We start from the raw sequence: 26,580 nt of genomic DNA on the forward strand, positions 1-26,580 counted from the left end.
AATTTCTAATTTAATATAGATTTAAACTAAATTTAATATTGCAAATAAATTCCCAAATTTCAACCTAGTTTAAAGGTATTTTTAAATCTAAATAAATTTCAAATTTAAAGAATTTAAGTATAGACTAAATTTGAATAAATTTCTAATTTAAAGAAATGTTTATGTAAATTAAATTTGAATAAATTTCTAATTTAAAGAAATGTTTATGTAAATTAAATTTGAATAAATTTGAGATTTAAAGAAGTTTTGATATAATTTAAATTTGAATAAATTTGAGATTTAAAGATCTTTTAATATAAATTAAATTTTAATAAATTTCAAATTTAAAGAATTTTAAATATAAATTAAATTTAATTAATTATGTAATTTAATTACATGTAAATTCAAATAAATTTCTTGTTTATGACTTATTTAAATTAGAACTTCCATCAAATTTAATGCAATATAAAGTCAATATAATCCTGTATAACTACTTACAAAACAATAGTGCAAATGAATAATAAAGAAAAGGCAGAATTTTTCCATCTGTTTTTTGGAAAAGGGATGTTGGGGATTTGTTTTTACTTTAACCCAAATATCTGGTTTGAAAATATCTAATTAAATAAAAAAACAAAAAATAGGAAAAACAGGAATTTTTAATGGTGATAACTTTGTAGCTACTGTACATATAAAATTGATCCTCCAACTTTTCTGATCCATGTTTACAAAGTATTAGACTTGAAAGGCATGGATTGCTGCTCTGTGTATTTACAGTAGAATAATATTTGTGGTTTCAAATGGCAATGTGCAAATGTATAATTTGTCAGAAAACATTGAAGACTGTATTTTTCAGATGAAACTTAAACAATAATCCAACGAATACATGTCACTCATTTGCAAAGCTCAATACCATTTTGTAAATATGCCTTTACCTATATGTAAAGAATGGCAATGCATCTGAATTTATATAAGAACTTGAAGAGTTAGAATCTAAGACATACAAAAAACACAAACACCAGATATAAACTATAGGACAAGGCTATCTATGTGTGATTTGGATTTTGACAATGGCAGCAATATACAATACAGGAGATAACAAAAATTTTTGGACAAAGCATAACCATACACAACAATTTCTAGCATTTTCTTATTGTCATCCTGTCTAGGGCATAGTTATTTTTATCACTTCTAATCGGGTCAGAATAATAAAAAAAAGCAATTTTGAGTTATCTCCCTTTGTATATACTTCAATAAAAGAAACAAAGTATCTAACAAATTAATTTTATTCAGATACTGTCAGACAAATTAGAGTTGTTTTGGTGATAAATTAAAATAAAATGTCAAAAAGTTTGTTATACAATTTTAAAAACATTTAAAACAAATAAAAAAACACTTTTGTATAAAAAAAAATCAAGTTCTACATCAAAGAACCTCATCAAATTCAAACTAATTAATAAAATAATGGTTATTGACAAATTAACATGCTTACTTGTATAGATTATTTAAGAATCATAACAATTGGGTTATAACAAATAGCAAACATAGGCACCTCTAAATTTCAAGTTTGGCATCATAAAAATATTAATGAATAATCTCCCCTGCTAGCATTATTTGTCAATTTTAAAAACTTCAAAAAGCAAAAAACAAAAAACATAAGATTATTTACATGATTAACATAAAACGTAAATTCACAAGAGTGCACACACTGAAATGTCTCGCCTTCTTTACTTATCATTGATATTATGTTGATAGTCCTAAGTATAAAGCTTTATTAAAAACTGTCACATAAACTTAACATTAACCAAGATAACTAAACAAAGAGCAATGAACCATGAAAATGAGGTCAAGGTCAGATGAACCATGCCAGGCAGACATGTACAGCTAACAATGCTTCCATACAACAAATATAGTTGACCTATTACTTAGTTTTAAAAAAATAGACCAAAACACAAGAACTTAACACTGAGCAATGAACCGTGAAAATGAGGTCGAGGTCAAATAAAACCTGTGCGACTGACATATAGATCATAAAATATTTCCATACACCAAATATAGTTGACCTATGGCATATAGTATTAGATAAAAAGACCAAAACTTAAAAACTTAACTTTGACCACTCAACCATGAAAATGAGGTGAAGGTCAGATGACATCTGCTCGCTAGACATGTACACCTTACAATCATTCCATACAACAAATATAGTAGATCTATTGCATATAGTATGAGAAAAATAGACCAAAACACAAAAACTTAACTATAACCACTGAACCATGAAAATGAGGTCAAGGTCAGATGACACCTGCCAGTTGGACATGTACACCTTACAGTCCTTCCATATACCAAATATACTAGCCCTATTGCTTATAGTATCTGAGATATGGACTTGACCACCAAAACTTAACCTTGTTCACTGATCCATGAAATGAGGTCAGGTCAAGTGAAAACCGTCTGACGGGCATGAGGACCTTGCAAGGTACGCACATACCAAATATAATTATTGTATTACTTATAATAAGAGAGAATTCAACATTACAAAAACTCTGATCTTTTTTTTCAAGTGGTCACTGAACCATGAAAATGAGGTCAAGGACATTTGACATGTGACTGACGGAAACTTCGTAACATGAGGCATCTATATACAAAGTATGAAGCATCCAGGTCTTCCACCTTCTAAAATATTAAGCTTTTAAAAAGTTAGCTAACGCCGCCGCCCGATCACTATCCCTATGTCGAGCTTTCTGCAACAAAAGTTGCAGGCTCGACAAAAAAAACATCCTGCTGCTCGAACATTGATTAAAATTTCATTCTAAATGCTGTATGCAAGAATAAAAATAATAAGGTGTAATGAAATACTTCAAATATGTACAATTGAATAAAATAGCACACAAATAAACTTTTATCAACAAAATTATGTAATGTGAAGCAAAAAATTATCAATATTGAATATGTACTTGGACAATTGAAGAAAATAATAAGTTTATATGCTTATAAATATATTTGGTGTATTGACTGTCTCCTGATTAGTTAAAATTTTTTAGTTTTATTTTCAATTTTTTTTGTTTACAAATTTTATGAAGTCAACATGTGCATGATGTGTGTACTTTGTTATTATTTATATAAATAAAATAAAAAAAAAATTTTGAGCCTTATTTTTGATAGAAATTTATTTATAATGAATGGCAATAACTTATTTTGATTTTATTGAACCATAAAATTAATTTTCAACTATTTACATTTTACATAATCCTCTTCGCAGATTATCTAATGTGAAGATTCAAAAAGTTATCTCCCTTTGACCAAGCGATTATAAATAATGTGAAATCTTACAGGAAAAATCTTGACAGCAAATACAAGACACTGAAATGAGCAACACTCAAATTATTATTCAGCATTTAATTAATTAGAAAAGGCAACAGAAAGTTTAAGTAAAAAGAAATATGTAGCTTAACCAAACACATTAACATAATCTGATGTCACCGATATGCTGCACTTGTAAATAATTTTAATAAAAAATGCAAATGTTGAAATAAAAGAGCAGTAATTCATTTTTTTACTTTAAAAAATAATCAAATTCAATAAACCAAACCACTTCATTTTAAGGGTTCCCCCCTTAAACTGAAAACTGTCAACTATAATTCAAAAGTAAACATGAAGGTATTTTTGTTCTTGCAAATTCCAAAAGTGTACCTTTGAATTGGTCCTTTTTAAAATTTAAAGAAATTTTTATTGATATCTCTCAATTTTGTGTCATATGCCCTTAAGTAAAAATCCATGCAAGTTCTGTACATTTCTTGTGACAAGGCCTCTCTGATTTACTTGGACCTCAGCTCTTTGCCCTGTGCATTCAGCTGTCTCTGGTATTTACAGTCTAGTAAATGACTTTAGTTTATCCATGTAAGATTTAAAATCTTGTGACAGTCAAATCCCAGTTGTGATCAGGCGAGTTTATCTACAGAATCACTGTCCCAACTTGACATTAAATCAATTTGCATGGCCTTTCTAAATTTGTCCTTTTCTGACACTGGCAGTTTCTTGGCTTAAAGGGCCTTAGCTCTATTTTGTAGCTTCTGTAATAAAGTAATAAAAAAAAATGTTTAATTTTATTACATTGACAAGTGATATATATGTGACAAAAGCAATAATTTTCTGCATGCAATTATTCTATCTTAATGCAGTTGTAATCAAAATCATATATTTAAAAGATATTCTAATGAGTGACCCAAAAATATCTCGTGGAATAACTCTATAAAAAGAATAGCTAGAAGTTGTGATAAATTTTCTATTTTCAATGGACCATGAAATTGGGGTCAAACCATTAATTTATCCTTTGAAAGATCATAACATAAGGCACATGTATATTTATTTTTAAGTTGATTGGTCGTTAACATCATTAACAACTATCCTGACCAAAAACTTTTACCAAAACTTGAACCTAAAGCAGAACAGATGAAAGAATAAACAAACAAAAGCATGGATCATTAAACATAAACCCCTTCTACTATTGTAGGCTGGCATAACAATTTATTACAACTATTACACATTGTGATTTATTTATCAACATCAAAAAAAATATTGATTTGTATCAGTTTAGTTTTTCAATTATATTTTAAAACTAACTCCTTCTATCATTGTTTGGTCTTATTCACGGTGTAGAATATATACAACTTTTATAATTTAATGTGTGATCCCCTCAGGGGTTCAGGCTTATATTTTGGCAAGTGTTTGATGTGTCTATGGGCACTATGGAGGTCTAAAATTAGGTAGCACCCCATTTTTTCCCTAGGGAGATTGATATTGGAATAGCTCATTATTGAGTTTGTTGTCTTTATCAATTTCAATATAAATCACAATATCAGGTACAGCAATTTTTTTTTCTTTTGACATATAAGAAGTATTTGTAAATAGTATTAAAATACAATCAGCTGTATACAATATAACCAAAACAAAAATCTGAGACTGGATTACTGCCCTTTTATCTATTTATTATTTGATCTATAAAATAATATTTAATCAATAGAAATGTGAAAATTTCAAACAAGATTTAAGTCAGTTATTGTTTGATTTGGCTAATTCTACTAAATACACAATTATTTTGATTTTTGTTGTTGTTGTTTTTTTTCCTGCAATTATTTTGTAACACTCTAATAAAAATGAGTATGAATTCAATCCTCCATGACTCTATTCATGCTATTTGTTAGATATCTCTACTCTCATTGGCAACAACACATCATCTCCTTATAAATTAATTTTTGCAGGCCTCAACTAACAGTATTTTCCATAAAATATATAAAACAATAAAAAGCTAGTACAATCATGACAATGAGTACTATTAATTTATCCCAAGACTGGTCTGGTCATGTCAAATTAATGTAATCACCAAATAGCTTACTTCAAAATAGAACCAGCTGCTGTTTTACATGTCCAGACTAGATTGTTTATGCCTATAAGCATCACAAACAGCTGCTTACTGCAAAATAAAACATAAAAAGTTCCTAAAATAAATGTGTATTGCCAGGAGATAATTAGTTGAATTTAAACATTCATATTATATTTGTTAAACTTGGTCTAAGGAAAGGGTGTACAGGATTTCCAATACTCAATATATATATATATGTCTAGCGGGACGGCTGCAGTGCAGGCGATTTGGTGTCACAATATCACAGTAGCATGGGTTCGAATACCAGCGAGGGAAGAACCAAAAATTTGTGAAAGCAAATTTACATGTACAGATCTAACATTGTTAGGTTGATGTTTAGACGAGTTGTATATATATATATATACATCAGAGGCGGATCCAGGGGGTGGTCATCCGGTGCCGGTGACCACCCCCTGGGTTTGCAAAAATGGTGCACCATGTACCAAAAAATGGTGCACCTTGAAGATTTTGAAAAATAAATTCGTCGATCAAATCAATTCGTAATCACCAGTCATAAAGTTGTCATTACTTACCTTAAGGCTAAATACATGTACCTTGACAGGTATGTTGGGTTTATTCCCTCTATTCCCACTTTTATAAATCTGGTAAGAAAAGGTAAAATTTCATGTGGGAATAGGAGGAAAACTTGTGCAAACAAAGGATTATACTGTACAAACATTTTTTAATCAACTATTACATTTTTAATTGATCAGTGTTCTCTTTTTTTTATTAGAACAGGTAATAAGTTATTTTTGCATCTGTATGAATTCTGTTCCGTGAAGAGAAATCATGTAAAAAAAGTCATACTGAAGCTAGAGCAAAAGCTCAACTTTTTCTTGACAACATTGAGCAAAGGACTACTGATATTCAAACATTTATTGATAAAGCAATGAATGAACGTATAAAAGCAAACAGAACTGTTTTGAAATCTATATGCAAGTGTGTTTTGCTTTGTGGCAAACAGAATCTTCATATAAGGGGCCATAAAAAAAATGAATTTTAATTTAAGATTTCAAAAGGTGACCACCCCCTAATAAATTCCTGGATCCGCCCCTGTACATGTATATAGCCCAGGTGGTCGTGTGGTCTAGCGGGACGGCTGCAGTGCAGGCGATTTGGTGTCACGATATCACAGTAGCATGGGTTCGAATCCCGGCGAGGGAAGAACCAAAAATTTGCGAAAGCAAATTTACAGATCTAACATTGTTGGGTTGATGTTTAGACGAGTTGTATATATATATATATATATATGTAAAGTCTCTGAATGATTGTATAATAAAAACTATAACACAAATTCCCATACGTTTCGGCCATTACGGCCTTCTTCATTGGAATAAATTACAACATTGAAACAACAATTACATCGCTTGGATACATTACGTTATAATAACTTCTATGACGTTCATTTGCCGCGTTTTTCGCTTTTTTAATATAAATATATTTATTATCGTTCATACATTGTGTTGAGTCCTTCAGGTTCTAAAGTTTTTAATTTCTTCATCCAAAAGGCTTCTTTAGTTTTTCTGTAAATTTCTGTCCCAAATACTCTCTCTATGGCGGTAACTTTTAAATTTGTCATTGAATGATTGTTCTGAATGAAATGGTTGGCTACTGGATCTTCTGTTTTTTTTGTGCGTATTTTTGAAAAGTTCAATAGCATTCGTTGATATAGTGTATCACTAAAACTAAAATATATATATATATATATTACAATGTTTGGCTATTTGAAACATTATGATCACATGCATATATGTATATATTCTGACAGACATTTCAACATACATGTAATATACATAAGGTATATTTATAGATTTTAACAAGGCTAAGTAAGTATATAAGCTGATAATACTAAAAAGGCATACATGTAACTCTATCTTTTATCAAAGACAATGGCACGTCTCTATTTGAATTACATGACTTACAATGTACATTTATATCTTTTGAAAGATTTTTAAAATCATAAATTCAGAAAATGTAGACAAAATATATATATACAATATATACCTTTATATGTGAAGGAACATGGATGGCTGTTGTATTCCCTTATCTTTGAGCATCTGTTTCTGCTTGAAATCGATTCTCTGTAACAATTGGTGCAATTCTTCAATTTTTTCACTGTCATCAAGATTTCTGTTTGGGAATCCATCATCTTCTTTATTAGCTAAGTAAAATAAAAACTTTTTGAGAAAATGTAAATATTCAACATGATGTTCATACAAAATGATATTAAGTTTAAATTCTTTTATATAAATGCCTTTTAAACTTGAGTCGCTGAACTGTAGTAACATGTATATGTTACAGTAAATACATGTAGGTGAAATTAGGAATTACATGTAATTACTAAACACTTGAAGTTGGTCAAAAATTATCTGTATTATAATGCTCAACTTAAACTATTTTGGATTAAAACTAAAGTTACTCTGATTTAACCAAATATTTGAAAGTCCATATTTATTTAAGATATTTTTTATACATATCAACCATTCAAAATTTTAAGAGTACTAACTGATCTTCTAGTTAGTATTACACAGCTAAAACAATGTTGTATTATGGTCAGGTGATCAAAAGTTATGGTTGTTTTAGCAGTCAGTAAATAGGTGTAAATATTCATTTTAAATTTAGTAATTACTGGTAATAACTGGGCCGTTTAAGGAATTACTTGTATTAACTAAGTGCATCAGGAATTACCTGTAATTCCTAAATTTTAGTAATTACATGTAATTCCTAATTTCACCTATTTACTGTAACATATATATAAACAGTATGTAAAGGTTTGAAATGTTTCCAAAAAAATACTCAATAATCATAATATAAATGAAGGAAGTATGGTAACCTACATGTATGTATCATTTGTTTGGCTATAGTAATTGGATCAACATCAGTTGGTCTTTAGCGGATAGCATTTATTTTGGAAACATACCACATTGTTTACTTTAATCTAATTAATCTTCATATACAACATGTACAATGTACATATACATATATCTTAGTTTTCTCGTTTGAATTGTTTTACATTGTCATATCGGGGCCTTTGTGGTATGGGCTATGCTCATTGTTGAAGGCTGTACAGTGACCTATAGTTGTTAATGTCTGTGTCATTTTGGTCTCTTGTGGACAGCTGTCTCATTGGCAATCATACCACATCTTCTTTTAATATATCATTAAGCATTTGAATAACAGGCACTTGTTTCTATCCATTGGAAGACCCACTATCAACGTATATTTTCGAGAAGGTACCCAAGTAATTTTTTCACCTCTCCGCTTAAAACCATTATTTCTGGTATATATATACGTTAATAGTGGGTCTTCAAATGGATAGAAACAAGTGCCTGTGATTTGAATTGATACCAATATCAAGGGTACAACTGATATGTCACCTGGGTAAGTAAGGTACATGTACCTATAGAACAAGTCAATTATCCAATAATCTTAAAAACTATAGCACAGTTTGTAATTATTCCGTGACAATAAACAATAATTTGGTTTGCACGACACTTTGACCATGCATGTCCCCTCCTTTTTAAATAAGGTTTTGGGAATAAAATATATTGGGCATGCATCTATCAGATTAATCATAAAAAGTAAATTGATTGTGTAAGGTTATGTAATATATAATGATCTATATTAAAGTAATGCGGTTACCAAATCGAAAATCATGTTGAATTTGAAGTGTGTTCTTCTTTTGGGATTTGAAAATCCCGCAACATGACGACTTAAACATTGCTATAATAGAAAACACTCGAGACTACCGAAAGGTGCACGGTCGCACTAAATACCAATAATATGTTATTAAGCCAAATAAAATAATGTATCCTTGATATGATGCGTATATAATATAATTGTTTAAAAGATGTGAATAACAGAATAAATGACAGACACATGATCTCCAGAAATTAACTATTTAAGATAATAAAGTATTTTCCTGGTCTACTTTTTGGTCTTAACTTACACTGTTATTATAACAACAATACAAAAAAAAAAACGCGGGACATGACCAGATAATAAATATAATTTTTCATACGTACAAGGCCGTAACTAGACATCTTATTTTAGTGAGGCAAAATAATTGAGCCGAGCGAAGCGAGGCGAAAATTTTTTTAGGAGGGTATGAAATGAATGGTGCAAAATCCTGCATTCTAGGCATTTTTAGAGAGTTTGATAATGTTTTGAATTTGGACACTTTTTATATAAATTTTTCATATTTTAAGACTTTTACTAACACCAAATTTTTAAAAACTTTATTTAAATTTATATGTAAGATAATCATCCAAATGTCACTGATTTGAGTCTGCTGCCAGAACATAGAACAAACATCGATTCAATAGAGTTTGCCAAATTTTTCTATGGCCGGTTATGTTAAATCGTTTCAGAATCATTATTTGGTCTGCTGATATCCTTATCGCGATTAACATGGATGCATGGCAAGACCACACAATCTCTCGCCACTCATGCATGCTCTTTTCCAAGTTTTCAGTCGTTTCAGGGCAGTCTGTGTTTCTAAAGGTAGCACATCATCATCAACACAATGATCAATGTCTTCTTTCAATTCCTTCTCCATCAGCAATTCGGTAGCAGCATTGGCAGTAACAGTTTTGTTTTGCAAAGTTTTCCTGCATGTAAGCACCATCATACAGTCGCAGTTACAAAATATTAAACTCGCTTTTATGCTGACAAAAAGTAGACAAACTAGGGATAGAATGAGATAAGATACATATATATGATTCTATCTATAGAGTTAGTATATATATGATATGGGTACAGGGGAATTGGAATGGAGTTTTTGACGTTTAAATGTAGGTCCGTAATTTCAAATTATTTCTGGAAATAGTTAGTGGTATTTTAGTTCCAGAATCTATAAATTTAGGGGTTATATTCCGAAACCCCCAATATAAAGAGACGAAATTCCGTAGTCCCGAATAAGTAAAGACAAAATTCTGTGTTAAAGGTTCTACCATTCCTCAATAATATCAAATTGGAATATGGGATATTCTTTCAATTTTTAAGGTTAAAGAAACATGGATAAAAACTAATCCATGCATGTTTCATATTATTTATATTTCATTTATCTGTAAAGAGAAAGATTAAAGTTCGTGAAATGAATACGCAGACAGGACTGCCTCTTGCGATGCCCAGTTCTTGAGTTGTCAAAAGTTGGTGAAACGGAGAAATGAATACGCAGACGGGACTGCCCCTTCCGATGACCAGTCCTTGATTTGGCAGTCTACGTATCGTTTTTGGATTGTTCTAATGAAGTAATATGCAATACTCAGACTCTGTTCACAACAAAAAAAACTAGTTTACTAGAATTATTCCTTCTTTACCTTCAGTGTCGCTCTTCCTTTTTCTGCAAGAGCCTGTTTTTAACTATAGAGATCCCTGATGATTATCGTTTCTATGCTAATGTAATCGAGAAACATCTCCCGTTGAGATACTGAGTTATATCCAGGAAGAATAGTTTAAAAGGAATGATGACAAGTTATAGAAATAAAGGTTGAGACAGAACAACAAATGACTATTATATTTATATATGTATGTATAAAAAACATAAATAGTGTCGTAATTTTAGTGAGGCAATTGCCTCACTTGCCTCAAGGGTAGTTACGGCCTTGTACGTACAAATCAAGTTGATCGAGTTACCTGGACTCATAATATTCACATATTAGTATAACCTTTAATATATATTTCTCAAATTATTGCTTTAATAGTAAGCATAGGTACTTGGGTACAGGACATTTTTTTTACCCTACCCTTTTTTTCCAAAATCTGTTATATTTTCGTTTTCTCACTTTCGTATTATTTATTTTTTTCGCGTCTGTCTGTACGTGTCATTAGAACATAAATACACTACAAATTACTTGGTTTTGCTATTTACTATCAATTCCAAGTTTACTATCCACAGCAGTCACGGATATATTACTAAAGAGAGTGAATTTTAAAATAGAAAACGAAAAAATAACGGATATTGGAAAAAAGGGGGAGGGTAAAAAAAAATGGTGACATCCCATTAGTCTGACAACCATTATTCGGACAGCCCAATACTCCGACAACATGTACTATTGACAGCCCATTATTACGACAACCCATTACTCCGACAGCCCATTATTCCGACAATATGCGTTTTTCTTAGTGTATGGATAAATTTTCTCTAAAAAAAAAACCAACTCCGCTCTCTGATATTTGTGGTTGTCCGTTTTGATTCCAATTATTTTTTGCATGCGGACATTAATTTTGTCTCAGTATATTGGAGTTGATACACATGATTATAGCAACTGCTCAGTCCTTAACCTCGCCCCTCTTTCGTTTTGCGTGTCTAGTTACTTTATTTATCTTTATATTTCGTTGTTTGTGTGTCTACTATCAGTCTGTGCTGTTCTAGCTCGCTATTTCTTGCATGTGTGTCTTGATCTACCTTCTTTTCACTAGATCTTCGAATCCCCCTTTTCGCGTATCAGGGGAGTGAGGTTCCCCCACTATGAACTACATAAATAAATAAATAATACATCGGAGTTGGAAAACACTACCCGCCCTCTTTGGTCGCAACACTTTCTCTCCTTGTATCACTCATCTGAGTTTTATTTAAATTTATTTTGTTGCAGAAATAATGGGATAAAGTAGCGTCAGTCAAAATAAGAAAAACAAAGAGACAAATACGTACCCAGAACCTAAAAAATAAGAAGACAAATAGGACGAAATATGTGCTAAGAAAAGATGAGCAATTCCAATCATGATCAATCATGAATACGGTATCATGTTCAGGAATGAGAATCCACGAAATACGGAGACAGTACATGTAGCACTTCTAATAGCGATCGTTCAGACATAATCCGAGAGATGACACTCAATATTTTGTTGGGAGACTGATTTTGTATCCTAAGATTATTTTAAATTCTAGAAAGATATGCCTCTTTTTTAATGATTGTTGGAGATGCAGGACTGCATGATGATTTACAACAAAACTTATTACGAAAAACAAATATGACGGACATGAATATTTCGGCAATTTCTATCTAAATATGCATAAGGAAAAGTGATATCGGGTCAGTGACTGTATATGTCATATAAATATACAGTCAACGCATTTTGACTGCTCAAGTAGAACGAGTGCAGTATAAAAGACAATAACAAACTAGTAGAATAAAACAATGTGTGACATTCTTGTCCTTGTGTCTTTGTCAAATTGTTTAATTGTAAAAACTTAGTAATATGTGTTTTGTGGGAAACTTATTTTTCATTTAAAAATTGGTTTCAAGAAGAAACATATTTAGATATCATTGATTTTAAGAAAGGTAATTTATATGTTAATTCAGAATCGGTGCTCTTCCATTACATGAAGAATTGAAAATGCTAAATACTCAAAAAATCGTATTGTACAGCTGATAAAGTTTAGGATGAGCGTCATTTTTCAATCGAATGCTCACTTCATTATAATTTGAGGGAGGAATTCTTTCGCCATATTTCTAGCACATATCAACTTTAAAACGTTAGACAATTATGATTAATTTCGAAGTGAACACAAGAAAACTTTACTATTATGGAGAAAAAAAAATGAGGATCATATCGTTAGCTCTTTTGAATAATGTAGTACATGTCTGGATACTGACTGTTAATTGATATTAATACGTATTTTTTTTTTATATTTTGTCTTAGCTCCGATTGTGACTGAGGCTTATAGTGCTATAAATATAATTATATCATATTAGTATTGTAATGTCTTAATGTTGACACAATCATTAGACCGCCGCTTCGAAAAAGTGGGGGTATACTGTTTTATCTCTGTCTGTCCGTCCGTCCAACCGTCCATCCGTCAGTTCGCCGCCCGTCCCATAACTATTTTCGTTGCATCTTTTTCATGAACTACATTACAAGGATTTCTGAAAGGTTTATTGAAGTCAGTTATATCGTGTGATGCTTTTTCAAACTCATTACTCATTACATGACAGCCAAGTTGAAAACTTTTGTCACATTTTTCTCAGGTACTACAATACCATGATTTCTGATATTTAACTTCAAGGTTTATATAAGTCAGTTATACTGTGTAATGCTTTTTCAGATTCACAACTCAAAAACTTTCTATCTACCGAAATCTTTGGGCAGGGTATCATCAGTAGCTCGCGCCATCAATGCTTGTTGTTGATTTACATAGATCCTTTAATTTGAAAAATAAAATATTATTTTCTGTTTTATTCTATATACAGATTTCGAATTGAGAATTAACATTGAAAGTATACGAACTACCTTATTATATATATGTATTATATATACGGAGTTATTTCTTAAAATATGTTATTACAAATATAAACGTAATAATACAGACAGACACATTTTATTTTACCCTGATATCCTGATATTTGACTTGATAAGTGTCGGAATTATAGGTTGTCGGAGTATTGGGCTGTCGGAGCAATGGGTTGTCGGACTATTTGGTTGTCAGACTAATTGGTTGTCGGACCAATAGGCTGTCGGACTAATGGGCTGTCGGAATAATGGCGTGTTACCAAAAAAAAACAAAGTTCCGATGATAGTAAGACCCTTATTACTATACACATCCTTGATTCGTGACAGTGATTTATGCATTATAAACTGTATACAGAAATATACAAGATATTGACTTCTAAATTAACTTAATGTTACCTCAGTTACTGACTCCATGTTGACATTATTGTGTAATGTTGGTGTTAAATGAGATAGGTGTTGAAATTCTTCGTCGAATAACTGAATTTGGTGTGTCGATATCTACTGATCCTCCACATGCCCCGGGCAAACCCAGAGGCGCTAACCGGGCATTCTTTTGCATCTGACCGAGAAGACTTTCAGAAGGACTGTATAGACGAATCTTTAATTGTTTTAGAACCTTCATCAGACCCGAGTCTTGCATGGAGATGGACACTGATATACTTAAGTACTGGTACATTGTATTAACGATTTCACTACGAGGAATATCATCATCTTCAGAATGTGAGAGACAAGCAAATCCGCCAGACGACATATCCAGACAGACTTAGTCAATGATGCAAATAATATTCTTGTATACTTGTAGCCAGACTGGTATATATATATATAAGCAGACTGGTGGACGTGTAGGACATGAAGGCAAACTGTTAGAAACGTAATCTGGCGGGTAAACATGTATATCGACTTGTAAACACGGAGACAGACTGACGGACACATAGAGACCGCGGTTAAAACGTAGTGACTTGTGGACATAGTCAGACTGTTGAAAATCATATGGACAGACTAGGGGGCTATAAGAAAGACTTGTGAAAGTAAAAACAGACTAGTGGATAATTGAAAAACTGGTGAACATGTAGACAGACTTGTGCAAATGTAAATTGACAGAAAATATTTGTCAGCCTAAAAATCTAATTCTAACTCTATTGGGTTTGATTTTCAGACTTACATTAGACATTATTTTATTAAACCAATCATGGGCCCTTGTCAGGCAAGATACAAAAACATCATACAGTGATTATATAAACATTAGTGAAATACACAATATTATAAGTAATACACAAATAACAAATTGATAACATGAGCATTGTAGGATATAATTACATGTATATGAATACGAAATCTATATTCTTTGGGGGGGGGGGGGGGTATTATGTTGTAGGGCAAGCTAGGGTAACAGTTATCAAAGCCCCCCCCCCTTTTTTTTCCAATAAACGATTTTTTTTTATTAATCTTCATTTTGTCGGATTAGAAATGTTCTATGATCTCATTTATGATTTAAGTATAAACTAAAGGACACTTTTTTACTTGGTTGTGCTATAATGGATTTAGTATTACCATTTTTTTTCAGTTAAGAACAAAAATGAAAATAATGGATTATTTAAGGTTTTCTCATTTAAAATATTCAACATAATGATTCTTTATTTGCAAAACAAACAAAAAACAATTTTGATTATTGCAAATACATAGACTCACTAAACAAACATAATGAAAAATTGTAAGGTTAAATTAAGTGTAATATTTTCAAAATAAATTCAACATCATGTCAGCTCATCGGGTCAATTTAATTAGCCGGATATCGTTGCCTTTACCAATTATTTCACACCACATTTTACACTAGTTTAACAAATAATTCATACTTTTTATACTGATTCAGAAGCGTTGTCTATGTGGTTTATTTATTATAAAAGTTGTAGGTCACTGGGTCATTATCAAACACTACAGGAAATTAAACAATGTATAAATTTGTCTTTGGTATACACGTCTATATACTATACTGACTAATATGAGTTCAGCAGCGCATATTTTAATATATTTCAACAAATAAACAATACATATTGTCTGTGTGTGTGTTACAAGTATGCAAGTGATCTAATTATTACAGGAAATAAATGGAACCATAATGCGTGATTTTCTTTACTTGAAAATGGAAAAACTTGACAGAAATTAAGATAGATTTGACTTGAATGTATCTGTTGTTTTACCTTTTTTGTAAAGCAGTATATTTTGAATTTGTTAATAGTATAGAATTTTTTATTAATCTAATCAAGAACCCATAAAGGGCATCATTTTACAACACAATATGTTAGTATACTAGTATATATAATGCGACGTAGGTAAAGATTTTTCTTTATAAAATATTGTCATTTCCAATTTTAATGAAAACACATTATGTGGTCAAGAGGATAGCGTTGAAAAACTAAAAAAATGTTTGCACTTCGCCATTTTTTAAGTTAATCGGTCAGTTTCATTTGGCCTTATTAACATTTTTTAGTCGAGCGTCACTGATGAGTCTTTTGTAGACGAAATACCCGTCTGTCGTGAATGTAAAATTTCAATCCTGGTATTTATGATGAGTTTATTTACCATATTTACAAATATCTTTCTATTAAATATACCAACCGAGCTATACACTAGCTGTTGGCGCTTCTAATCTTGGTTGCAGTATTGAAAATAAATTGTAAAAATGAAACAATGTTACTTTTCTTAAAAGAGGATTTACGTATTCAGCTTCTTTTTTTAGAGTGAATGGCAATATATTTGTATTTTTTTTAAACAAATACTTGACAGGGTGCTGCCTGAACTAAAGTGAGGGGTATCTCCAGTCAGTTATTCCCTTTATGGTATATAATCAATAAAAAAAAATCCCACAAACGGGGGACCCGGCCCCCCCCCCCCCCCCCACCCCAAAAAAAAAAATTGGATCCGCCTATATCAACCGAGCTATACACTTGCTGTTGGCGATTTTAATCTTGGTGTTATTTAACATTTGCAGCTATTGAGAATAAATTGTAAAAATGAAACAACATTACTTTTCTTAAAAGAGGATTTACGTATTCAGCTTCGTTTTTAGAGTGAATGGCAATATATATATATATATATATTTTTTTATATATTTTTTAACAAATACAGGACATGGTGCTGCCTGACCTAAAGTGGGGGATCTCTCAAGTCAGTGAATCCTTATATAGTATATAATCAATAAAAAAAATCCCACGAAAGGGGGACCCCCCCCCCCAACTGGATCCGCCTATACCAACCGAGCTAAACACTTGCTGTCGGCGCTTTTAATCTTAAGCTATTGAAAATAAATTGTAAAAATGAAACAATATAACTTTTCTTAAAAGAGGGTTTAAGTATTTAGCTTCGTTTTTAGAGTGAATGGCAATATATTTTTTTTCTTTTAACAAATACATGACAGGGTGCTGACTGACCTAATGTGGGTGGGGGTCTTTCAAGTCAGTGATTCCCTATATAGTATATAATCACTAAAAAAAATCCCACGAGAGGGGGACACGCCCCCCCCTACACTGGATCCGCCTATACCAACCGAACTATACACTAGCTGTTGGTGCTTTTAATCTTGGTGTTATTTAACATTTGCAGCTATTGAAAATAAGTAAAAGAGACAACGACTCGAAAACAAGCAGACGATAGACGAAGGCAATTGGGTCTTCAACGCGGCGAGAATTCCACGCAAAATACGGATATATATATAACAGAAAATGTTCTATAATTGCCGATCCGACACATGTATTGTAACTATCCATGCACCCATCGATTCAATCGAAAAACTCGACGTACGACCTTCGACAATAAACCAACACATGCGAAATGTATAAACGTAACAATTTATAAAATGTCCCGATGTGACAAAATGTGAAACAATAGCGTAGAGTATGTAAAAACAAGAACAAAACAAAAAACAAAATTTGATAGAAAGCAACCATTGCATCCCTGAAAAATAACTTTCAATTCAGAAACTCAAATGTATTACGATCTTAGAAATCTTAGAATTCATGGCTATAAAGCTGAAGAGAAATGTTTAAGCATACTGAGCACTATGAGGTTTTGATTTTTTATAAGTATCAACTGCAATTTCAAGCTTATTTTATGACCTCACTTTCATCGAAGGGTATATTAATGTATCACCTACAGGTTCGTTCGTCTACCCGTTCGTCTGTTCGTCAAGCTATTATAGATTGGTTTGTCTGGCTATCACCTCGTACAGTTTTTGAGTTGCAACTGAAACATTTTAAGTCAAATATCCTCAAAATTCAAGGTAGTTGGATACATTTTATTATAAATGCAGAGAGAGATCATGGTTTGTCCTGCTTCCTCTTCCGACATTTTTTTAACTATAAATTTATAGTTTTAATTAATATTTCAGAGGTTGCCTGAACATACAATTGAGATGTTCATGCATGTATTCCTATATATGCATCTTGATTTTTGTCAAATATTCTTAAATGCCAGGAAGTTGAACCTTAACAATTATGTATATAACCAGCATCTATAGAGCTACTCCTACATTTTTTTAAGCAACGACCTTGATATCTTGTAGGATGCAGAGGCGTATCAAGGAATGCGGTAGCAGGTGGGCCTCCCCCTTTTTTGTTACTGATTATAAAGAGAAGCACTGAAACATGACTGGCACAGGCCCCCTTTTCGGCAGTACTGAGACCCACTTTTGAAAATTTCTAGTTCCGCAACTGGGATGTTTATACGCATAATAGTGATGTGCAAGTCCATATTTAGTCTTAGATACATGATTTGTTTTATTAGTTGTTGGTGGCTTTGAACTAGCTGTCAGTTAACTGCGAGTACTTTGAGATATGTTCCTATAGTGTCTTTTTGTTGGGGGATGAACAAGTACCCGGCCACGTCCACTTGTAGTTTTGTCATCTGATGAGTTAAGCCATTTTCAAACGATTTTAATAGTTCGTTCTTATGTTGTTCTGTTATACTATTGTCCCAATGTTAAGTGCATGGGGTTGGGATCCCGCTAACAGGTTTAACCCCGCCACATAATATAAGAATGTGCCTGTCCCAAGTCAGGAGCATGTAATTCAGTGGTTGTCGTTTGTTTATGTGTTACATACTAGTATTTTTTTTCGTTCAATGTTTTATATAAATAGGGCCGTTAGTTTTCTCTTTTGAATGGTTTTACATTGTCATTTCGTGGCCTTGTATAGCTGACTATGCGGTATTGGCCTATCTTATTGTTGAAGCCTGTAGGGTAACCTATAATTATTAATTTCTGTGTCATTTTGGTCTCTAGTGGAGAGTTGTCTCGTTGGCATTCATACCACATCTTCTTTTATATATATATAGGATATTTTTTTCAAATATACATTCATATACATTATAACTAATAATTGGACTAAATCAACTATGGCTGGGGTATTTAAACGTGTCTTATAGACACACATAATTTACGTTTTACTTCTGTATTGCTTTTTGCTAAATGAAATGTATGCAAACCTATGTTGTTTTATGCAGTGGTGTCACAAGGGGGATGGGGAGGGATCTTCTGCATGCATATGTAGTTCCTAAAATTTTATACTATATTCATTTAAATCTGAATTACCCGGCATAGTTTTCTCGTTTGAATTGTTTTACATTGTCTTATCGGGGCCTTTTATAGCCGACTATGCGGTATGGGCTTTGCTCATTGTTGAAGGCCGTACGGTGACCTATTGTTGTTAATATTTGTGTCATTTTGGTCTTTTGTGGATAGTTGTCTCATTGGTAATTATACCACATCACCTTTTTTATGTAGTCTTTCTAAAACATTCGATGAACATCTTTTCATTTTCGCCAATACATTATTTTTTTTCATTCGCCCAAATTTTAGATACATGGCGTAAACACACACTAGTTAATTAATAAAAAAAAAAAACACACTTCTTTCTGCTATTTGCACCCGCCTTGTTCGCCATGGGACATGACTGTGTGATAATCATATATAGGCGGTATGATATAACTTATAATTTTTTGTGAACGGGATGACGATCGGAATTCATTTTTGTTAACTTCGGAAATTAGTACATACATGTACATGTAAAAAAAAAGTTCTTATTTATAATCGTGTCAAAAATATCGCTCTACTATATATTTTGACAACCTGGCAGTCAGCACTGTTCTTCTTTATATTTCTTAAATGTACCACCCTACGCGACATGCGTTGCGGTAGACATAAAACTTTTTCATGGGCGTCCGAACGTGTCCGTGTTTCTGTCCAGCCACCTTTCATGTAAAATTCTTGTCAATTGTGAATCAAACTTATATATATCAGAGATGAATCGTCACAAATGGCTCGGACCAGTATTGAATTTTAACATTTTTTAAAATATTTGATCTCTATTTTGCACCGATTATTATTACTATTATCATCATTATTATTACAAACCTATACTGTTCGCTATTTATATACACATGTTATAAATTGTCATAATAATTGTTGTTCCTTGCAAATAGGCTGCTGTCGTTTTCATCTGGCGCAGAAATAACTGGTGTATGTGTGTGGGGGGTTTGGGGGGGGGGTCCAGTCTGTTGGGCTAGTAGAGAGAAAACTCAAGTGAAATTGGTAAATGGCTATCGCAGTTTTGCGGTGACCATTCCTTCCCCCATGAAATCGAGGATTGCTTCACGTTTGACATTATGTCTGACGCTCGAAGCCGTCATCCATGCATTCTAAGATGTTGTACTTGTATATGCTGAACTTCAAGTTAGCCATCTCATTGCTGGTCGGCTGCACGCGTTGCAAACTGTAAGAATAACGGTGCAGTTTTTCATGGATGTAAACAGAGTGCTTTTATCTTAATTTTACTGGTATGTTTTTAAACAGTTATACCATTGGCATTGTCCCACGTTAGGGCGATGGTTGGGATCCCGCTAACATGTTTAACCCCGAAACATTATGTAATGTGCCTGTCCCAAGTCAGGAGCTTGTTATTCAATGGTTGTCGTTTGTATATGTGTTTCATATTTGTTTTTCGTTCATTTATTGTACAAAAATTAAGCCGTTCGTTTTCTCGTTTGAATTTTTTTACATCGTCAGATAGGGACCTTTTTTAAGCTGATTATGAGGTATCGACTTTGCTCATTGTCGAAGGCCAAATGGTGACCCATAGTTGTTAATTTCTGTGTCATTTTTGTCTTTTGTGGGGAGTTGTTTCATTGGCAACCATACCACATCTAAATTCTTTTTTATAATCCTGCTCGGAAGCCTACTTTCACCTCCTCTTGAGTATGTTACAACAGTTATATATATGTTATAATTGACAATTTATAACTTATGTACTGGCTAACGGAAGAGATTTATAATGATCAAAACGACCCTGTAAGTAACATGTACACAAACAACGCAAATGAAACACAAATTCGGCAAAAAAGAAATAAAAAAAAAATCAGCGCAAAAGAAATGCAGATCAGACCTGTGCAAATGATGAGTAATCAATGATAGCGTTAAATTAGAATTTGAATGTTATGGTCCCATATCATGGTTTAAAAGAATTAGGGACCAAAAACTGGCCATAATAAGCAAAACAACGTTTTTCTGGTTTCCGGACAATAACTTGTGTAAAAGTGTATTGATTTCTATAAAATTATACTACAAATATTTGCACAACGGAGGGAGGGTTGGGTTTTATTTTGTTGGTTATAGCTCAAACCGTTCAGGAGTAAAGTGCAAACAAGAATGTAAACACAATACACGGATGTCCAACTCGCACTATCATTATCTATTTTCAGTAGATAGTGAAATTGGGGCCAAAACTCTAATTTGGCATTAAAATTAGAAATATCATAGTATAGGGAAAATGTGTACTTAGTTTCGAGTTGATTGGACTTCAACTTCATAAAAAAAACTACCTTGACCAAAAACTTTAACCTAAAGCGGGACAGACGGACGACGAACAGACGAACGGACGCACAGAGCAGAAAACATAATGCCCCTCTGCTAGCGTTGGTGAAGAATACAAATGGGTATTTTTAATGATTTTCGGAATATCAGTATACTAGTAATAATATCTATAATTTAAAGCACAAGATTCATAAGACCCAGAGGCCCCCTCCCCATTTTTGTGGGAACAAAATGGTTGATTGTATAGGGAATCACTGAATCATGACTGGAGCGCCCCCTTTTATAGGTCAGTCGACGGGCCCCTCCTTATGAAAAATTATGCATGGATCCGCCACTGAGGTTTCATTCCACAAAAGAAAGGTTGGGTCGATTTAGGGGTTAAGGATATATTGCTTAAAATTGTTATAATAATAGAGGCCAAAACAAGACTTTTTGAATACTTTGTAAAACCTAGATAGTTATTAATCAAAGAAACAAAAACCCTTTACTTCTCCGAAATCATTCCAACTGAAAATGTCAGTTTAGTTGTATACATAGAGATGAACGCGTTACGGACATAATTTTGCATTTACTAATCAATACATGTTGAGTTGTACAATTCATATTTCAATAACTGTTTTTCAATTTTCACTGAAGTTATATAAATATATATTTTTCAGTTCGTGTTCCTAAATTCATGTCTTTAATGTGTAAAGATGTTTAGTAACTTTTTATCACAGTAGTATTGTCAGTTAAAATATTTTGGTTAATCTTTGGTGATGTATTTTTTTCCCTTAAGTTAAAGGTATATAGAGTAATGATCTCTTTTTAAAATGCATCAATATACTTTTCTATTGAACCGTCTAAAATATATTATAAGCTTATATTACACATTCACCTTTTAAATAATTTCAATACATCAGTTTTATTTAAAATTAAAGATAATTCTTCTTCTGAACACCCCCCTTTTTTTTTTGTATGTTGTATCGAAAAGAAAGGATCTGAATCAGAATTTACAACTATTTTTATCTGTGATCATGTTTCATTGAACGCAGCTGTGTACCTAGTTGCATGGGGTTGATATAAATGACATGTTAATTTGAAGTTATGCAGTTACTGATAAGTTTCCTTGTCAGTTTTACTGGATAATTTAAGAGTGTTCAGACTGGAGCGTTGTCAATGTGCACAACTTGTGTTTTTTGAATTATAAAATTTCAATAGCAAGGTCAACATTCCAAAACTGAATGATTACCTTTGGAAGACAAAACAAAAGTTTAGTCGGAAGAATAGCCTGCTACAATATTGTACAGATGCTCGAAAAGCATCTTTAACTGTTGTTTTTGGGAGAGGAGTCGTCAAAATTATAAAAGAGGATGTGTCAAATTCAGAGGCGGATTTAGAGGGGACCAGGGAGCCCCCCCCCCCCCCCCGGGTTTCTGGGTGAAGTTTGGTTGATTAAATAGGGAATCACTGAAGCATGACCAGAGCGGACCACCCCCCCCTATCTTTGGCAGTCAGTGTGCCCCCCACGTATAACATTTCTGGATCCGTTAGTTAAATTCCCTATTCTCATACTATATATTTTTCTTATCATGGAACTTAATGCATTAATTCCCAGGGGAAGGCTATAGGGATAGCTTGAATAGGTCTTTCAAGCTTCATTAATATATGAAAAGGGTGGGAAATTTAAAACGGTCAGGGTTATTTCTAATTAAGTGTCTGATGCTAGTAGTATTTATCGTGTTGCGGTTAAAACCACATTAAAATTTTGTAAATGTGTCAGATGTTTCCGGCATTATTTGTAAATTTGCACCCATTTGACATCAAAAATAGACTGTAGGAATTTGCAAGTGTCGATAAGCTTTGTTTTAAAAATGTTTTAAAAGGGAATGGCAATGTAGCGCAAATCAGATCATTATATAGGTGTAGGTCTCCATTTTGGTATATAAATATCTGGAAATATACATGGACATATATATCATGTTTAAACAAAAATATACATTAGAAATGGGACAGGTTATAAGCAGATCCGGGTGGGTTGGGTTAGGGGGGGCCACGGGGTCGCCCCCCCCCCATTTCCTGAAGAAAAGATTATAAAGAAAATCACTGAAGCATGACTAGAGCGCCCCCCCTCCTTTAGGTCAGTCATTGCCCCAAACCCCTAATGAAAAGTTTTGGATCGCCACTGCAGGTATATGGAGTCTTAATGGCTGACATCTACCTCCAAATAAATGAACAAATTAAATTCAAGATTAAACGGCCTTTTGGGAATAACTTTTTTGAAATGCCTATTTATTGTGATATTTATAAACATCATACAATAATATTTCAATAAAATCTTACTCGCAATGGGGATTCCTTGAAAATAAAGAGAAATTGTCTTTCAAATGACAGCACGCAGAACATGTATCTATATACATGTATGTTACTGTACGGCTTCGTTATCGATCCGTAGCATACCACATCGTCTTGGTTACATGTATATGCATAATTGTGTAAATTATGTTTGCATTTTAACCCGTTTGGGTATTATGGTTTGCAAAAAGATTATCAGCTAATTAAACTACTTATTTGGGTTTTTTGGGCCGCTAATTTGGGCTTAAATTTTATTTAAAAATTACCAACTTGACTGCCAAAAAAAAACTAAATATGTATATATTATAGTCCAGGCATGTTTCATATTAAAGAATTCCCATAATCGAGTTCTTATCAATATTAAAGTCAAACATCGAGTAAGAAAAGAGAAGATAAATGTTTAAGTATCGAGTTAACGAAGTAGGTTCACATTGTCGATCAGACTCAATCAACACTGATCGATGAAGCCACCAGAAGATTGATTTGACTCGTTCAACGAAAATTTTCGGGTGTCTATCTTGCTTGACACTGATTCCAATTTCTATGCGATAACCTTTGAAAGTCAATAAAATTCGAATAGGGACCAAGAAGTAGAATCCATGCACTAGATATTCGTCGGGAAATGTTAGTATATATAGAGAGAGATCAAGAAAGGTCATCATACAAATATTTGAGGTAAACGGACAGAAAGTCACAGGACAAAAGTCACAAGACAGAAAGTGAAAATTTGATAGGACAAACTAACAGTCACACTTACAATCAGTCACGCCGTTGCCGAGGAGGCATTAATTTTTTACCTTGTCTGTTCGTACGTATACGTAAAAATGTACTAATCTTATCGGGGCCTTTTATAGCTGACTAGGCGGTATGGGCTTTGCTCATTGTTGAAGGTCGTATGATGACCTAAAGTTGTCTGTGTCATTTTGGTCTCTTGTGGACAGTTTTCTCATTGGCAATCATACCACATCTTCTTTTTTATAAATACGTCCGTACGTTCAAAAAAATGTATCCGTTCTTTAACTTTAGTTTGCCTTAACCAAATGTAAGAATCTCACACACAATGCTTATCACCACATAACACATATCAAGTTTGAATTTTGGTCTCAATAATTTTCACCGTTCCAGAGTTATGCCTTTTACAAATATGCAAAATTGCTGAATATTTCGTTTCCTGTCTCTAACTCAAATTTGCCTCAACCAAATGTTATGAAGTTTAAAAATGCTTACTGCCACAAAACTCACATCAGGAACACACTTTTAATGTTCTTGATTTGTGAGCCTTTATAACGTCTTATGCAAGCGGGGGGATTATCTGCATATGGCCCATGCACACATTCCCTATTATTTTTTTTTATTAAGTGTTTTCTTTTTCAAAGAAAACTAATCTCAGAACTAAATTGTGACTATTTTGCCAAGTGACTTTTTGTCCGTGACTTTTTGTCTAGTGACTTTCTTTCCTACATATTTTAATGGTCAGTACTTGATAAGCTTGACTTTTACTTGATAAATAAATATGTACGACGCTTGGAGCTCAATGCCATTAATCTGCGTTTTATCTGTTTTCTAGATTTATTCGAACAATACTTCTTGATCACTGGCTGACTACTGCCACCATTAATAAATCCAAACCTGACCTATATTCGACTCTACCAAACTCGATCGCCTTTTGATTCCTATACTTAACCATGCACATGCACGAGTACAAATGATCGCTACAAGACTATGAAAGATATCCACATAGATAGGAAGATGTGGTATGAGTGCCAATGAGACAACTCTGCATCCAAGTCACAATTTATAAAAGTAAACCATTATAGGTCAAGGTACGGTCTTCAACACGGGGCCTATGCTCACACCCAACAAGAAGATATAAAGGTCGATAAAAAAATACTGGTGTAAAACCATTCAAACGGGAAAAACCAACGGTCCAGGTCTGATCTATATATAAAAAAAAAGATAAACGAGAAACACTCTTTCGATCGAGGTATAATATATATCTGTTATTAGGGGCTGAAGGGTCCTGCCAGTCCATTCCATTATTCAAAATATTCATTTCATTATTTAAAATTGGCTATTTTTCAATGTTCACGCGTAATTCGATATTTAAGTCCTTGGTTACTCCTGTAATATCCGTTGCAGAACATATTGACTATATACCTTTTGTTCCTCTTTTAATAAGCTTTCGATTGAGGTATAATATATATCTGTAATTAGGGGCTGAAGGGTCATAGCAGTCCATTCCATAAATCAAAATATCCATTTCATTATTCAAAATGGGCTAACATGTTTAACCCCGTCACATTATTTATGTACATGTATGTGTCTGTCCCAAGTCAGGAGCCTGTAATTTAGTGGTTGTCGTTTGTTTATGTGTTACATATTTGTTTTTCGTTCAGTATTTTACATAAATAAGGCCGTTAGTTTTCTCGTTTGAATTGTTTTACAATGTCTTATCGGGGCCTTAAATAGCTGACTATGCGGTATGGGCTTTGCTCATTGTTGAAGGCCGTACGGTGACCTACAGTTGTTAATGTCTGTGTCATTTTGGTTTTTGTGGATATTTTTCTCATTGGCAATCATACCACGTCTTCTTTTTTATATTTCCTCATTTTTACGCATGTTGTTGCATTTAGGTCCTCCGTAAACCCTCTTATGGTCATTGTGAATCAAAATATAGCTATAGTGTCACAGTCAATTTTTTTTTATATTTATTTCACTATTCACCGCTTCGATTTGAATAATGAAACATAAACCA

The 26,580-nt window shown here is 32.8% G+C and overlaps 1 long non-coding RNA gene across 1 annotated transcript; it reads right to left on the reverse strand.

Moving 5' to 3' along the window:
* Positions 1–3,125: 3,125 nt before the first annotated feature.
* LOC143056042 (uncharacterized) lies at positions 3,126–9,170 on the reverse strand. The gene is made up of 4 exons (XR_012972220.1): positions 9,038–9,170; positions 7,400–7,556; positions 5,369–5,446; positions 3,126–4,046 (listed from the first exon to the last, which is right to left on the reverse strand). It is a non-coding gene; the product is annotated as an uncharacterized LOC143056042 (long non-coding RNA).
* Positions 9,171–26,580: the final 17,410 nt, after the last annotated feature.

This window comes from Mytilus galloprovincialis, chromosome 13 (genome assembly GCF_965363235.1).
Source record: "Mytilus galloprovincialis chromosome 13, xbMytGall1.hap1.1, whole genome shotgun sequence".
In the NCBI taxonomy this organism is placed as follows: Eukaryota; Metazoa; Mollusca; class Bivalvia; order Mytilida; family Mytilidae; genus Mytilus; species Mytilus galloprovincialis.